This window comes from Motacilla alba, chromosome 3, assembly GCF_015832195.1.
Source record: "Motacilla alba alba isolate MOTALB_02 chromosome 3, Motacilla_alba_V1.0_pri, whole genome shotgun sequence".
Taxonomy (NCBI): Eukaryota; Metazoa; Chordata; class Aves; order Passeriformes; family Motacillidae; genus Motacilla; species Motacilla alba.
Window position 1 is genome coordinate 99,028,747 of NC_052018.1, and position 17,456 is coordinate 99,046,202.

The window sequence follows — 17,456 nt, forward strand, 5'->3', positions numbered from 1 at the left end:
TGAGTGAAAGTGGGTGTTGGAACACAGCAATAGTGTTTGCCTTCTATAGGATATCAAGTGGCACGGCTACAGATTACTACTGCACGGCAGCACAACAGTTTAACAGGCTTTTTTGTTTTTTAAGAAGGAACTCATTTTCTTAAATCCCATTTCTGAATGCAAAAGAATTTTTACTATTTCTTTCATGTTTGCTTTGTAAATCTACATAGAAAGGAAGGATCATGTGTGACCATCTGCATTAGGCAACCAGTGTGATGGATTCATCAAACTCTCAGGAATATCTTCAGGCTCCCCTTAAGGTGGATTGTATGTGTTAATCAGTCAGTGGGTGCCAAATGCTGCTACTTTTAAACTGGGCTTACAGGGGCATAAAGTACCTGAGGGATCTGATGCATAATCTGGGACAGTTTGCCTTGGGATGATTGTTGTGGTTCTTGTGCTGCCTCTGCTTTGGGAACAGTTCAGTTGCTTACGTAGCAGGTCCACAGGGTACAATTGACAAATGGAGGAAAACTGAAATTGGTGCAAGTGCACCATTGGCACTGAGCTGTACCTTGCATCAGTGCAGGACTGTGAAATCCTAATTTCACAAGCAGCTTAGCCATTCTGCAACAGGGTGAGAACCCCTTTGTTGCCATGGAAAAGAGAATTAGGGGTACAAATGATGTTGAGCTATTGCATTTGTCTGGTGATAATCTGCCCTGCTCAAGAACTGGCACACTGAACTAGAGCAATTGTATCCTTTAGACTTCCCTCAGTCTTTTAGCATTCACACTCAAAAGCAATGTAGACAAGGAATAAACTGTTTAAGGCCTTCAGTACTGCAATGCTTGGCTGTACAGAGAAGTCCGGTTCACGTTCTAGATACCCCCTCCAGAAACCAAGGTATTTTTAAAGGAATTTATGTACAGGATTTCCCGCACAGAAATCAGGGTTTTTGCAATTGGAATTTTTCTGCTTATAAAGGACCCAAACAAAGAATTCTCAAAACCTTTTAAACTTCTTCAGATCTAGTAAGTTTGTTTGTGTTGAACAGGAGCCATGGCTCTGACGTGCATGCAAATGCAATTGCATTTTGCATGCAGTCAGTGGCAGTTCTCTTTGATTATGTTAATTTAATCAAGAGTATGTATTCATTTTTCTGCTATTCCATATTTACTTTAGGAATTGGGTAGTGGTAGTCCAGTGTGAAAGGCCTTCTTCCTGGCAGGGATGGGATGTGTTGTGACTGCAGTGCTTCTGGGTTTCATTTTAGAAGTCCGGTCTTTAACAGCTTTTAGCATATCTGCTTGTCAAAATACCATTCTTCTTCTTTTTCTTCATCATTGACTTTGTCATCATCATCCGCTTGGTTTAGAATTTGTCACCTTTATGGCCTTTCAGTCCACAGAGATGGAGTTATCATGTGGCCTTGTGTTAATTTGTGCCTAAATTTGCCTTTTGATTTTCATCTGACACAGTATGCCTCATTTTTCAGGGCTGTGACCAAGCAATGCAGTGAATTTAAATGTTCAGATTCCCTACAATTCCATTTTATTCGGGAAGGACAGAGATGTTTGTCAGAGTCTTCAGTTTGTTTGCTCCTTTGTCTCCAGCACCTGAACAGATGTCTATAACCATTGATAACCATGACTACTGATAACCATTGCTCTGTCCCCAGCCTTTTCTTCAGAGAGAAAAAAAGATGAGAAAAAGCTGCTGTTTACCTGCCTAAAACTCAGTGCAAGATATTTGGGGCATGCCAAGGTGCTGCTGCTGATTTGGCCTCCCAGAGGAGCTGGCAGAGGGAAGCGTATGGAGAACAGAGAACAGGCAGAACAGAGGAGCAAAGCCTGCAAGTGTGGCATAGTCTGTGAGGACCATGTCACTGTGAGATGCCTCTCATTGTTCCAGCCTCTGCTGCTTATAAAAACAAATTGAATCATCCCAGATTATAGTCTGGCATGTTAATGTAAACTCTGACTAGTTGGGGTTACTTTTAATATGCCAGGCTTGTGTTTGTTCAGCAACTCTTACACAACATCTGTGGTATTGGAGTGCAGGGGGCTGAAGAGTGGGGAAAAGGAATGAATAGATATCTCAGGGTAGATAACTGATAGAAGATAACACTGTGTTACATTCAGCTTCTACTGTTATGCTGTGGAGAAACATGACTGTTCCAGGCACATTGTGAGGTATCCTCTCCTTGTGGAGCTGTTGTGCCCAGCTGACTCCAGCTGAAAAAGCCTTGCCCATATCAGAGGTTCCATTATATCTCTCCTGAGAATGCAGTTTTAAGAGTCATCTTTTTGGCAGCCCTGCCAGCTGACACAGCTCTTGTTCTGTCCTTGCATCACTAGCATAATTGCACTGGCAAACTGCTTGTAGGGTTGCTTGGTGCACTGGTTCACGGAACTGAACTGGTTTTAAATTGAACATTTTCCTTTGCATGCCTTATAATCAGTTGTACCAGCATAGCTGAGGGAAAATCAGCAGCTTTGGCTTTTTTCAAAGAGGTCTGTTGTCAGGACCTTCACAGTCATGGAGCTCCTTCGAAGATATAATGCTAAAAATTTTTGGCAAAAGGTGTGCAGAAGCCTGCACAAGAAGATTTTAGAAAACTGGTGTTTTCATGATAATGGTGACTCAGGGGGGGATGTGTGACCATTATATCAGCAGCCTCAAATACTGTGCAGTGGAATCCCTTGTAAATATCTGAGGAAATATGTAGGTATTTTTTGACAAAATTTACCTTTATAAATTCTACCTTTATTTATATTGAGCAAATGTGACTTGAGTATAGTCAGTAATATAAAGATACAGCTGGGGTTTTTAATTGGTGGTGGTGGTGGCTGGTTGGTTTTTTTACAAGAATTACATTAAGGTTAAGATGAAGAGGAAAATAGCAGGTGGAAGTGTAGAATAAGTATAAGGACTGCACCTGAAGCAAGGGTTAGGTTTGTAGGAAGGAGCATATGAGATATAGAAGAACCACTAACAGTTTAGATTGTGAAAAGTTGGTTATTCTGAATCCCAGAATCCAGTGTACATTTGACTAGGCCTTGGGAATGCTTTTATTGGAAATGAGGAGCCTGAAGAGCGTGGTGCACAATGCCTTTAAGAGGGGGCTCAAAGGATTAGGTACTGCCAAATCAACATTGAGAAGAGGGACACTGGAGCACCCTAAGTAGAAATGGAACTTTTGTGGATGTTATTTACTAGAACTGATTTCTTTTTCTGAGAAGTTGTGAAGAACATGGTTGCTTTCCCCAAGAAAAGGTCACTGATTATTTTTTTTAAGATCCAGCCTAGGTAAAGTGAGTTTCAAAGATAAAGATTAACATTGTAAAATGTAAGCAACCGAACCATTTTTTGGTGCAAAATTACCTCACTTTCCACTTTCAAAAACGAAAAGTCTGCCTGGTGAGGAACTTGTGTTTCAGCTCACACAGATGAAGATTTGCCAGGTTATTCAGAACTTTAAGTAGAGTTGTAGGATTAGTAAGGTGGTTGCCACTTCTAAATGTCAAGGCTGCCTCCCTGACCATAAGAATAAAAGGTTGGGGAATAGATGACAAGTTTTACTAATACTATAATGTCTGCTTTTAATCTTTTAAGTAAACTTTTTTTTCCAGACTTATATTTTTGAATTATCCATTTCTTGGGTTTAAGATACATATATGTGATTTCCATTTAACCAAGCAGGTGAATCCTGCTTTAGAGACAATTTAATTGACCCCAAAATAGCTCATCCATCAGGATCTAAGCATTTCTTTTATATGAAAAACAACCAGCGACTAAATTAAAAATGTGCTCACAGAGGTTTTATTGTAGGTAATTTTGGGTATGAATGACTCAAATTTAAACTGGCAGAAAATGGGATAAGTCTCATTTGAAAGAAATCATTATATTGTATAATATATTTCTATATTACAAAATAATATATTAAATTTTGAATTACCATATTTTATATGTTTGTATTGAAATAAGTTTTTTTTTCATCCACTGTAAGGGAAAGGCATGAAGTTGAGGTCAGCACAAGCATTGGAAATTGGTGTTTGAAACACAAGGTGGTGCCATTGTGTAAAGTTGTGCTTTTGTGGAGTTTCTGAAAGCAGTGAAGGTGAAAATGGTGTTTAAAAACTTGTGAGAAATGTGTGCAGAGAAGTTAGCAGTTTTAAATGAAAGATTTGTAGCACAGGATGAAGGCAAGTGTGCCTGCAGTTCTGGTTTTATGATACACAGAAGGAAAAGGGATCTCTCAGGAAAGACCTGTGTGATAAATTGATGTTTTATTTTGACTTTAAGTCTGCTTGCAAGTATTTTCATTTTTTGGTTTCAAAGGGGGAGAGAGAACTTAACTCACAGTGTGAATCTAGGAACCATCTCCTAGCAGCTTTATATTGTGAATATATCAAAACAAGCTTCCCTTGTGTTACTTCAAATACACCCTAAAATGCCTTAGGATTAAAGCAATCATCTGTAATACAATATCTGTGGCTCATCGTTGATTGGCTCAAAACATGAAATACAGCTTTTTTTCTTGGAACAGTCAGTGTGTTTCCTTCATTGTCTGCTTTACTAAAATTCTGCATTCCTTGTCTAATCCTGAGATATTAAAATAATTAAGTGGGATAGTCACAGTTTCACTAATGAAGCATAATTGAGCTTTGGAATACTTTGATATTAAAATTAAAAAGAAAACATAAAAATGGATTTGCTGAGCATGTACACATTATTCCTATATATTGCTCCCTGGTTTGGTCAGTAACTGGGGAGCTGGCTCCCCTAAGGACATTTGGGCTGTCCTGCTAACAGTGTTTTTTAGCCTGCAAATCTTTATCACAAAATGTGTGTAACTCTGCTTATTGCATCTGTGAGAAGAGTTAGATCTAACCAAAGTAATCATTATAACTTTAAGGTGTGAAAATTTGATTGCATCAATGTTTGTTCTTTTAGGTAAAGTGGTCTAAAGAAAATCAAAGTTTTGCAATAGCCATTCAGATTTGGCTGCTGTATGTAAATTGTACATTTTTAATTATCTTGTTGGAAGAAATGTGTTTGACTTTATTCAGCAAATGCTATAGAATGATTGTTCCTATTGAATCAGATAAAATATTATTTAATGTGCTTTGTTTCTTAAATATATCAGGTCCTAATAACAATTTATGTGACCTAGAAAACACCAAAGACTTGGCATCAATTTTCAAATTACTTCTTTCTTTCAGACCAAGAATCCTGTACTGTAATAATGTCTTACACACAGGGTTGCTTATTATAGATGTTGCATGCACTTTAACTGCTGTGCAAAGCGCCTCTCCCATGTAATTACACAAACATATTCTTAATTAATATGACTTGTGTTAACGTGATCGAGCAATGGAATATTTTTTAGGTGTGTGTTTTGCAATCCTGAATGAAGGCTGACAGATGAGGAATGTAGTTCTCAATATCACACATCTCATGAAGAAATCCTTGGAAAGGACAAAGGCCAGGACAGCTGTGAGACTTCACAGTAATGAACTACCTTTAAAAGTCCTCAGACATATTGATGCAGGAATTGCAGTATCCAGGCTCTTCCTGATCCTTAAGGATCTATATAGAAAGGTGTTGTCAGATATGAAGAGCACTTTGGGGAACCGGAATAGTTTGTTTGCTCCGTGTGGAGCAACTTGGCTCAGTCAAAGTGAAATGCCTCTCTATAACTTCAGCGTGCTGGAGTGATGTATTTTGTGTTCCCTGCTTTTGTAATTTAACCACGGGGTATCCTGGAGGTAGGGCCTATCGTGCAATGTTGTGTTACTCAGGTCCATGCTGTGGATCAGTTGCCTTTTTTAATGTGTTTGTGCAATTCTTCATATGTCAATGCCTGTAATACTTGCAGAAATTTTGGTATTGGGAATGAAGCTAGAAAATTTATGGTTCATCTCCCCCTGTCCATTAATTTTGACATTCCATTTTGAACTGCTGTAAGGCAGCACAGAACATATGTCATAGATCATGATAATCATTAATGGAAATTAGATTGCACATGTTTAGTCTTGTAGAGAGATGATTTTGGGTCTATGATTCCATAAAACTTTTGAAGTTATGGCCATACAGCTACTGAAGAAGTGGGAGCAAGTAGAGAAAGAGAATAGTTCCTTCCCCTGGATATCTATCAGAAGCTGCTTTGTTTGGTGGAGCGCTGCTTTAGGGATAGATCAACTGGTTGCTGATGTACATGAAGAAGCAGTGTAATGATACACAACTAGGATGACCGGGGGTGGAAGCAAAAATTCAGTGTAACATAGGCCACTGACTGTCTCTGAACTCACTCCAGTGAGTTGGGTAGACAGGGGACTTCCTGGCAGTGCCAACTGGCATTTTGCCATTCTCATCTGAAGGCTCCCTCAGTTGCAAACTAGTTGAATTTTAGGAAACGGCTGTTGGGACTGTTGTGGAAATTTCTGATGCTTTTAGGGAGGAGGCTGCTATGAAATGCAACAGCAGTGGGGATGTTTTATAGATAGAGTGCTCAACACATTTAAGTGATATTGGGTAAGCAAAAATGCCTATCCTCTCTTCCCTTCTCCCATTACCCTATGCAAAAAATCTTGATGGGAAAAAGTATTGTATAGGATGCCACAAGCAGACAGCATCAGGTATGGACAAATATACTCAAGGTCTCCAGCTGATACTGCCCATGGGAGTAGGTCAGAGGACAAGAGATGCCAGCAATTTAGCCACTATGGATAAACCATGCAAGATGTCTTGACACTGCAGTATGTCTTGAGGCAGCTTCCAGGAGATGGTAAAGACTTGTGTTCCAAAAACCACTGGACAAAAAAATTGAGATAACACTGCTGCTTTTTACCAGGATGGCACCCCTTTGTGGGGATGCAGCAGTGGAAAGGGAGCACTGACTGTGCACCACTGGGAAGGAAACACTGGACGTGGCAGTAGGCATGCCAGAGTCTTTGCCTTTTGTGTTCTCACGAGCTGAAGGTATGAAAAAGATGTGGCTCCTGTAGTTTCTGTGTTTCTCACAGTACTGGAAGGACACATTCCTGGTTGTCTTTAAACAGAGGTTTCAGCCAGTCTACATAGTCTTGGAGGCTGCACAGATGTGGATGCAAGACCTGCTCAGATGTGAAGCAGTGCAGTGAGTGATAGGCTGCTTGAAAGGTAGATAGGAACATGTCTGCAAAACCAGAAAACTAACAGAATTATTAATTTTCATTTACAGTGACATAAAGCATCAAAAATTTAGCTCAATTAAAGTATGAGGACATCACTTCAGGGAGGTCAGCTTAAGTGCCCTATCTGTTTGAATGTCTTTTTTTAGACAAACCCTGTGTTCTGGTGATTGCCCTTCCTCATAGATGTATGGCTTCACTAGAGCCATACTCATTTGGCTGAGTTTTCCCATGACTGCTCAATAACAGTACAGAGGGAAACCCACAGAGAACTAATCCAGTCATGGTTGTGCTAATTTCAAAGAAGCAACTGAAAATAAGGGGAGTTTGTAATAAATGCAATATAAAATCTGTTTACATGACTGATTCTCCTCCCCACCCCCACCAGTCTGACCTTACCTCATTGCAGATTTCCCAGTTCTAGCTGAAAGCATTTTTGTGAAGAATGCTACCAGGAAAATTCCCTTTTTTATCTTGGCTATGAAAGACTTGTATGAAAGACATTTCAATGGAAAGGGGGAATCTGTCTAAATGCGTTGCTATTGAAAGAGGATTGGTTTATGGTTACATAGTTTGATATTCTTAGGAGGACTATACATTTAATCTTCGATCTAGAAATGATTTCAAGAGTCTGCTCAGAAGCTAAAAGAATTTCTATCTAAACGTGCCATCTCCAGGTATAACCAGAAGAATTATACTTTTTTCTGAGTGAATTTTCTCAAACATGGTTTCACTGGATAATTTCAGGGGGTTTCCTCTTTCTTCATTTAGCTGGTATATTATTTTCAGACAAAACAATTTGTACAGGCTCCATGTAAATGTTTTTTTGGTTCTGTATTCAGGGAGGAAGTAGATTCTCCTCTTTGAGACTATAGTGGTAACACCAACACACTGTCACTGTTTTCAGGACAGATGCATAAAATTGGGTATTATACTTGATGTATTCCAGCCTGATCTCCAAGAAGAGTATTCAAAGGAAGGCAAAGTAAGTCTTTTATGTATGTAAAGAGTGTTACTGAAGATTTATTCCAAATTTTAGCAAGCAAATATGATTTGAAGCCGTTGTTTTGGCACTTTTTTTTTAAGCTGTAGTGGAACTTGAAATGATGAGCTTAACTGGGAAGGTGAGCTTCTAAATTAATATTTTAAAAATAGTAAGAGTATATTCTTGCAAATGGGAATAGAAAAAATGGTGGCAATATGTCCCCCACCCCTGCTGATTTTGGTCCTACAAGCCCTTCCCACCTTCATATTTTCATAGTCAAGGTAACAAACATTGTTCCCCATCTTTACACAGTGCCTCAGTCACTGCTTCCAGAGACTTCTGTTGATCCAGTTGTATTTTGGCTTTTTGGTAGGTGTATAGGGTAATTTCCAATTCTTTCAGACTATTGACTTTCCTTAATACTTATATCTTCAAAAATATAAGTATAAATACATGCTGTTCTCAATAACAGTGAATACTGTTCAATCACTGTTTGTTTAATGATGAGAAAAATCCAACTCAATCTATATATTATTTCTGTAAAATATGCAATTAACTAAACTCAGCCTTTATGCAGTAAACATGAACTTTGGATAATCTGTTCAATGAGAATAATGCAGACATTACACCCATCCTGATATGTAGAAGATGATCCATGGGGAGAAAAGATACATGTGCATAAGTCAATTATTTGAGAATAGAGTCCTTAATTTCTTCAGGCTCTATAAAAAGAATTTTGGCATCTGTACATATTTATTTTAGAGATATAGGGGTAAATCTTCAGCACAGAGCATGGGGAGTTAACCATGGAACATTCATTAATGTTAATGGGATTTCTATGGCTAATTCCCCACACTGAAAATTTAGCCCAAAGAGATTTGAAAAGTGATGTTGAGAAGCAAGTTGGTTGGTTGGTCTCATTACTCTCATGTTATTAACTGCTGTATCTGCTACTGGCTTTGCATGAGCACTGAGATATTATACTTAACAGTTAATAATAAAGGGCTGTATCCTAAGTACATATTCTAGTGTGGAGGTAAAATAATGCAGTTATATGAGCAAATTTAGGATATTTTCATTGAACAAAACCCTGCAAAACCATAGACTAGAAGGGGAAAATACCTATTAAGGCATATTTTTAGACAGCAGAAATTGTTTTTACATTTCTAGTACAGCTTTAGCACCAAAAGGATTTTTTATTTTCTTACATGGTATTTTACTATTGGGATGCAACTTCAGAGCTGGCCAACTTGTGCAGGGGGTTGGATCCACTGACTTCCACATTCCTTCTAGCATAAATTATTTTAAGATTTAGACTTAGTACAGCATTTTTCTAAAAGTCAGTTAATTTTTTCTTTTGTAAAAATTAAATTAGATAAGAGGAGAAAATCAGTTTCTGTTTGTCTTTAAATTTTGAAGAATGGTTGGAAACTGGGAGAACATAAAAAGCTATTTTATATGCTAAATGGAGAATATTGTTTTAAAATGAAATACAGGCTCCAATGAAAAAAAGTTTGTCAGATTCATGATGCTCTTTTTCTGTGTTAAGGATATGCAACAGCGACTGTAAGTGAAATGTGAACATGTGTGTGTGCATACATATTTTCACATTTCCCTTTTTTTTTTTTTTTTTTTTTTATCTTAACAGTTTCCCTTGCTTTTTAGTGGAGCTAATAAATTGCTCTTCCAGTTGTGATTCCAAGCAGTCAGGAGCCAGCCATTAGAGGGTGCTTCTGCACCAAGGAGCTCTCTTTCCTTGAAACCAAATTTACTTAACTTTAAGTATTTGTAGATTTAACAGGGAATCATTTTATTTTCCCCAGAATTATCCATTTATTCTTTAATTTGCATTCCTTCCTAGACTACTATTCTTGGAATTCAGAGGATTAAGATGCTGATAACTAAAGGTGATTGAGAGAAGGTGGAATGATTCAAAACAGCAAAATTATTACATTTCATAATTGTTACTGTAAAAACAAAAGAAAATGTACATGGACCCCATGCAAGTGAAAAATGGGCTGGTCTCTTACCTAATTAATGACAGAGATGAGCATCTGTACATTATAGCACTTACCACATTATTACTGCCTTGTTTAGAAATACATTCGTTCATTATAACTCCCACTCCATATATTTGCAGCAAGAATAGTAAAATAGATGCAGTTTGCAAATTTCTGCCATTGCTAGTAAAGATTTAAAAATAAAACTCTCAGTGCCATACAGCTGGGTTGTTTTTTTTTTTCTCTAGAATCATCATGATTCCTCATTCAGTAGCAAACTTAGAAATGCTGTGTCTCTGCTGTAAGAATGTGCAGGCAGCAGAGTAAGGAACAGGATTTACAGCCGTTTGTCCTAGGAATACAAATTTAAAGCCTGCTCTTCTGACCCAGGATATTGGTGCAATGTTAGTGAAGGAGAATGGAAATAAAAAGATTTCTAAAAGAAAATTCTACTGTTATGGAATCAGTTCCTAAGACTGATTGAATTAAAGCCATTAAAATTCAAAAGTGGAACATATCACAAAGCACTACATCTCAGTTCTATACCCAGGAATGGTCACAAGCACTCAGCAAAGAAATCTGCCACCTCAAGTCTTTGTTAAAGCCAGCCTGTGGAGATGGTGATTCTGAAAATACACCTCCTGGAGAAGTTGATACATCTTTGCACTAATTTTCTGATTCAAGGTAAGGATTTCTGCTATCCAACAGCTTTTGAAAGCTGCCCAAACTTCCAAAGACCATCTCGACTAAAATGTTGGCACACAGCTGGAGGAACTGGCACAGAGCTTGGAAAGGAAAGGCATCAAAGCCTTCTTCAGGAGCTTCTTTAGGAGCTGTATAGCCTCCTAAGCCTTAAAAAGGGTAGCCAAATGTCCCTTCAGGCATAAGTGTCCACATCTTTATTGCACCAGTATATGCTGATATGCTCATAGTAGCATATTTACACAAAGGGCTGCTGATACTGCTGTCTCCAGTTTTACATATACAGCACAATATCTTTTCTGAGATTGTGATGACCTTTCTTCTCAAAAGACAATGTTTACATTGCAAGAACACATGGAATTAAAATGGGTGAATCTTCCTGACGTCACATTCACTAGCAACTTGGGAATTTAGTATTTGCATATATATTTAAGTAATGTGAATTTCAGCATCAGTGGGTATGATTTGTGAAGCTGACATACATTGTTGTATAACTAATTTAATTCTAATTCTTCCAAGAGATTATGTGATACTCATTAATGTTCCTTTTATCTGTTAAAAGGTGTACATTTTTGCTTTAGCGCCTGTACTGTCTAGTTCTGACTCACATAATTTTTTTTTTCATTTGAAAGTGAAACCTAGGCAGAAGTAAAACATGTTTCTTTAGCATGGACTGAATTATTGGATACTGTGAATTACTGGATATTGGATATCCTGTTCTTTCTATACAAAATTTGGACCTTTTGAATAAACACATAAAATGGAGGCATGTGAGTGCTTTGAAGGTATTGGGCATTGAAGGTTATGTTGTGTCATTTTAAGGGTAGTTGTTGATAGATTTTCAAAAACATTTTTAGCTGAGACTTATGAAAACAATATAAGAAGATACTAAGAGAATCTGTAATGCAACAGTTTGTAATGTTTGCCCAGCAAACTTCAGCCCCAATCCAATGTGTTTGGCACTATCCTTGTGCAAATCAGAATAGTATTGTACCTTGGAATGAAATATTGGTGTGCACACTCCTCTCACAAGGAGCTTGGACCAATCGACCCAGTAGTAGTTTTTCTTCTGAGCTGAATAATAACAGGATGCAATTTTAAGTTAGAAACTCTTTGAAAATGAGCTATGTGGATTTTTCTGCTGGTAGCATATTTGAGTAGCTATCGTAAATCACTGGTTGAGTTCACAACTGGTATTTTAAAATTAGAACCAGGTAACAATGACTGATTAATTGAAAACGGAGTTTACCTAATCTTATACTTTTGTAAACTAATTACACCTTCTGGTATTACGCTTTATAATTTTAACAGGATTGATTTCTTCAGTAAATATTTCTTGAATTAACAAGAGCTGCTTCATATAATTTTTCCAATAAGTACCATAACTTGATGATGGGAGCAGAGCAAATAAGCATTGTAATGAAAAGAAAGGATAGATGCAGATACTCTAACTCGTGACTAAAGATAGTTGGGAGATGCATATTTTATTTCTGTGTACCTTGTCTCCTTCAAGTCTGTCCACTAAAAACACCCTCAATATACAGCTGAATTAGTAAGACAATAAGCCTGAAGCTAAAGAACATATCACCAGTATTATCTGAAAATACAGGGGGAACCAAGTCACATTTCTCTCCATAATTTGACTGTGTGTTGGGAAGATGCTTCACTCCAGCTGGTTGTTTCTGAAGTATTAAGAGCTGCCTAAAAATCCATTTTACATTTCAATTTTCATTTAATACATAATACCTATGACTTCCACCACTATATTATTTTACAGAAGCTAAGATGAACTGCTGGTTCATACCAGTCAAAATTTAGAGCTCTTGCATACATGAAACTGGGGCTGGTGGTTGAAATTGCCTCTCCATCAGTATCAATATCTAGTATATCAAATAAAGCTACTGAAATGTTCTGTTATTTCAGGCAGATGAAGTTAATCATAAAGTGGCACCTAACAGTATTTATCCCATGGTGATAGTATTATTAGCAAGAGGAAGGTTTTCCTAAAAAGTGTTGGATGCTATCCATTATTTGTGTGATCTCTTTGCAGATCCTAAAATTTGATTTCTCTTTACTGTAGATACTCAAATGTATAGGAATGGTGCTGGAAGTTAGTAAATCTATTGCCATTATGTTGTAGGACAGCTTTTGAGACCAAAACTGTTTTAAATAGTGGGCAAAGGCAACTGCAGGGATCTGACTGACAGCTGGTCTTACTCAGCTCCCATTAGAGGTAGAATGAAGCTGATCTGAGCTTTTTGACCATTTTGGACCTATCTTGTTTGCATTTTTAATGAGGTAGTTTTCTGAAACTAGCTGTACTTGCAGACTGATTATTTTACTGCCATGGTTTTCTCAAGAGTGGTAGAAGAGTTTATAGTTCAGTATTAAAATCTGTGTATATTTTAGTTTATATACAACCCACTGCTCAACAGTTTCATTGTAGTTATGAAAATGCTTAAACAAAGGCATTTTTTTCTTCAAAGTTATTTTGCCTTTTGCATATCTGCATAATTAGAACACAACATAAACTATACTGTAACATTACAATCAGGAATTAATTATTGCAACGTGAAATTTTCATTTTTTTTCAAACTGCAAAGGTGAGTATGGCTTAAAATTGAAAAAATACAGTCCTTTTCATAGAAACTTGTTTGAAGATCATAAAGGAGTACAAAAGAAGAAAAGCTTTTTGTTTGTGTTTGCAATCAAATCTTCCTTAAAAGGAAGTCTGACACACAGGCATTGTAGTTTTTTAAATATTACACTGAAGAAACCAAGATACAAGTCTCACTGGATTAACTAGAATTCAAGTATAGCAGAAAAAAACCATTTAAAAATAAATACTCACAAACAAGAATCTCTATCAGCCTTGCAAAAGGCTATTCAAAGGTGATTTTCAAATATTAGTAAAGCTTAATTTATTGCTTGCCTAATTTACTGCATCTAAACAAAATAGGTCAACATAAAACAGCTACTGGAAATTATTTAAATTAAAACATTAAAAAACATTCTAAAAAGGAATGCAAAAAACAACATCTGAAGATGTTGTAGATCTAAAAATAATCTGTTTGTTCTAGTAAATTTATTCAACTCATACAATATACTCAGAAATACATTTCTATTTTTTAAAGGCAGCTTGCAAATTTGCAGGATTTATAAATGAAATCAATGTGTTTACCAATGTTCTTTAGAAACTTCTTGAAGCACATACTCAGTGAACATGCAGAATATAAAATGTTAAAGGCCAGAGCTGTACAGTTCAGCAAGAAATTAGTCAGTACAGTTCATAAATGGCAAACAAAATAGTTGTTTGTGCTGTATTTTTGAGTGGTGCACTTTACCTGACATCTGTACAGATCTAGTTAGTTGTGCAATAGCTAAATCTGAAATACTGCATAAAAATATCTCTTATTTGCTTATGTGCAAATATAGTTAAAATTCAGACTGAACTGTGATTTAACCCATTGCTTTGGACTTACTTGTTGTTCTGATCAGTGTTCATTTCATAGCAGCCCATGCTGCAAGGCAGCTGATGAACTAGGATGCTAAATGGAAAGAAACAATTCATATCTGTGTCTGTAGCACTGCTATGTTAGCCACACATTTACATCATTAATTTTCAATGAGAACTAGTGTTTTAAACTTAAAGACCTGCCCATACAAACTTCCTTGCAAACAGTAATTGCAACAATGGTAGGGCAGTGGAGCAAGGACTTTTCCTGTGCTTGGATTGTTTGTAGGCCTTTCCACCTTCTTTTTGCTTAGCTCAAAAAAAGAGAGATTTTGTTTTCTTCTCCTTTGGCTGGTGATAAGAAAATATTGCTACAAAATTTTATGACCTACTGACCTTTAGTATTGAAAAATTGGGTTATTTACAACAGCAATCACTATCTAAAAGAATGTCGTAAAGCAGCTTGACATTTAGTACTTCTGTAATTGCCTTATGTCGTGTCAGCACTGGATATCTGTAGTTTGGATCACTTATCTACTATCTGGTTTATATAAAGACCTTCAGGGTCTTTATCAAAATGTGTATATGAACTTTTCACTCTGTGAAGTAAAAACCCAGGTCAATTATATCTATTTTCTGTGACCTTCTTAACTTTTCACACCCACTCTGTCTGAGAGTTTTTACAGATTGTAATACTTGCCTGCAGTATCAATTGGAGAATGGTTCTTAGCTTCATTAAGGTTGTCAGAGGTGTGGCTGATACATAAACTTAAGTGTCTTCTTGACAAATGGCATTACCTCCCTCAAATTAATTCTGCTTCACCGTTGTTAATCTTATTATCTGTTCAGTTAATCAATAGCTGTCTTTCAAAAGAGAGGACCAATAACGTGGACTGGAAGTGTCTGAAGGCAGGAGCCACAGCCGTGTGGCAGAATTCAGTTTCTGATCCTGTCATCTTCTACTTGAGTGATAACTCAGCAAAAACCAGGCCTCAGTTTTGACACACAAACAATCGATTTGGTGGCAACAAGTTACCCCATATAGATTTTCTGTAGTATTTTTGCACGTGTCCTTGAACTTCAGCACCCTCTATCTAGTAGACAGAGTTTTTAGTTCAGAGCTCAGAGGATGGACTGGACAGCTGTCTAAGCCAACAATTCCCATTCTGAATACTGACCCATGTGCCTTTTTGCCCAATTAATTGTGCAAGAAATAATTGATATCAGCTGGAGATAAAATGTTTGTTCTGTTTTACAGAACAGTTTTTAGAGCATTTACAGATTTTCAGTGTTCTTACTTTGTGTCAAATAATCTTAAAGTTCTTAAGGAGCTATATGTATATTTTATAGTTAAATATGCAAATATATTAAAGTATGACAATTCAGTAAATAGAATGGATATTGCATAAAAGAGGATAATTTTCAGATTCCCAAAACAATAAAACAAACCTCACAAAAATAAGTGAATGGAACTTTATACAACTTTACAGCATATGGGAATAAATTTGCACTGTATAATTTTCATGCCAGAATTCTTGAGTTGTCAGATAATGTATTTCCTTTCCATTATTATTCTGCAAGCCATATTTAGGCCAATCTTACAATGGAAGTTTCAGTGTGTATTTTGACACAGAGTGCTCCTGTGTGTTGTTCACCCATCTACAAAATAGTTTTCCTATTTAGATTGAGGAAGTTAGAATAATCAAAAGAATTTGCTTCATTCATGTGTTTGGCAAAAATATTCTGAATCATTAGAGTCTGAAGAGAAAAAACGTAGCACCAGTAAATATTTGCCTTGAGATTCAGATGTGTGATAATTGATGGACTTCCTATTTGGGTTTGTTGAAAATATTCTTAATATGAATTACTATGCACTAAATAGATTTATAGAAGTATGCCTGTTGTTCTACTTCTTGAAATTAGAGGTTGGTCTTAGTGACAGGGGATCTGACATTCATTTATACTACAAAATCTATATTGTTTTCTCAGTGGAAGAGGGATTTAAAGGAGAAGGAAATGAATATGAGAATGAAGCCCACTGTGCTGCTGAAGATAGCCAGGATCTCGGACAGGGGGTTTCAGTGCCAGGAGCAGTAATTGTGAGAAGGGACTGGCTTAGGCTCAGAAAGAAATAACTGCAGGTGAGAGGTTGGACCTCAACAAGCATCTAAGAGATGCTTCTCTTCTCTTAGAAGAGAAAGAGAGGAAGAGAAAGGGAGGAAAAGGAAGAGGAACCCAAGCCTGCTTGTGTAGGGGAAGGTGCAGTGGGAGCAGAGGTATTGGGGATCCAACTCAGTATAAAAGTGGGGACCACCAAAGCCAGCTTGCCATTACAGAATGGATTAATAGCCCATTTGATTAAAATTTGTGTTTGTTGATCAGGACAGGCTTTTGTTTTGTGTAGCCATGGTCGTTTTGATCTGATCAGGAGTGAGAGACCAGCATTCACAGTCTCACTGGAAATGAAACTCCAACCCAGGTGCAGTTTGCAAGGCACTGCAGAGTTGCAGTGGTGGTCCACACATCTCAGGCTTTGCCACTGCAGTGTGAAAGATGGAGACTGGAACCTCTACTTACCAGAAAATAAACCCAAGCTTCTGCAATTAAATGAATGAAACGTTTAAGAATGCAGTCCCAATAGATTATTTCCTGCATAAGTGACAGAATTACTGTCCCTGAAATCCAAAGAAGGGAGAGTAGATCAGAATGCCATCTTTGCACAAGTTTAACGTCTAACCTAACTAAAATTGTGTCACTCTGTGCTATTTCCACAGTGCCTTACATCCAAACGTTTGTGAAATTTAAAAGTGGGGTGACTAAAAATTCCAGGCTGATCTTACCAATGGGCCCATTGAGCCTTACAACCTGATTGGACTCCTGTAAATTTCCACACAGGGGCAAAGGACTGTTCATATGTGCCCATCTCATGCTCTGCTCTAAGCATGTGGGCCAGTGTCAGAGACGAGAACTTTGCTAGATCATCCAGCTGGGCACACAGCACCATTCCCCAGCTGGGATAGATCTACAGAAAAGCCATCACAGGATAGCCTGAGCTATCCCTGTGTGTTCCTCAGTTCTGCTGAACAGAGACTTTTCTTTTGCCCACATGCAGATTGGGTCAGCATTTTCAGGGATTACATATTTTTCACAATTTTTTT

General features: G+C 37.2%; 1 protein-coding gene across 30 annotated transcripts in view; it reads left to right on the top strand.

Moving 5' to 3' along the window:
- The window catches only part of LOC119698727 (WD repeat containing planar cell polarity effector), a 148,594-nt gene that overhangs the window by 21,746 nt on the left and 109,392 nt on the right, over positions 1-17,456 (top strand). For 8 of the 30 annotated variants that reach the window (XM_038131080.1, XM_038131086.1, XM_038131087.1 and 5 more), the window contains 2 exons: positions 8,065-8,142; positions 10,693-10,826. The exons of 17 other annotated variants lie outside the window; for them this stretch is intronic. The gene's annotated coding sequence lies outside the window, so the exon portion shown is untranslated. Of the gene's footprint in view, positions 1-8,064; positions 8,143-10,680; positions 10,827-17,456 lie in introns of all 30 variants that reach the window. 5 more of the 30 variants (XM_038131081.1, XM_038131084.1, XM_038131078.1 and 2 more) reach the window with 2 other exon arrangements.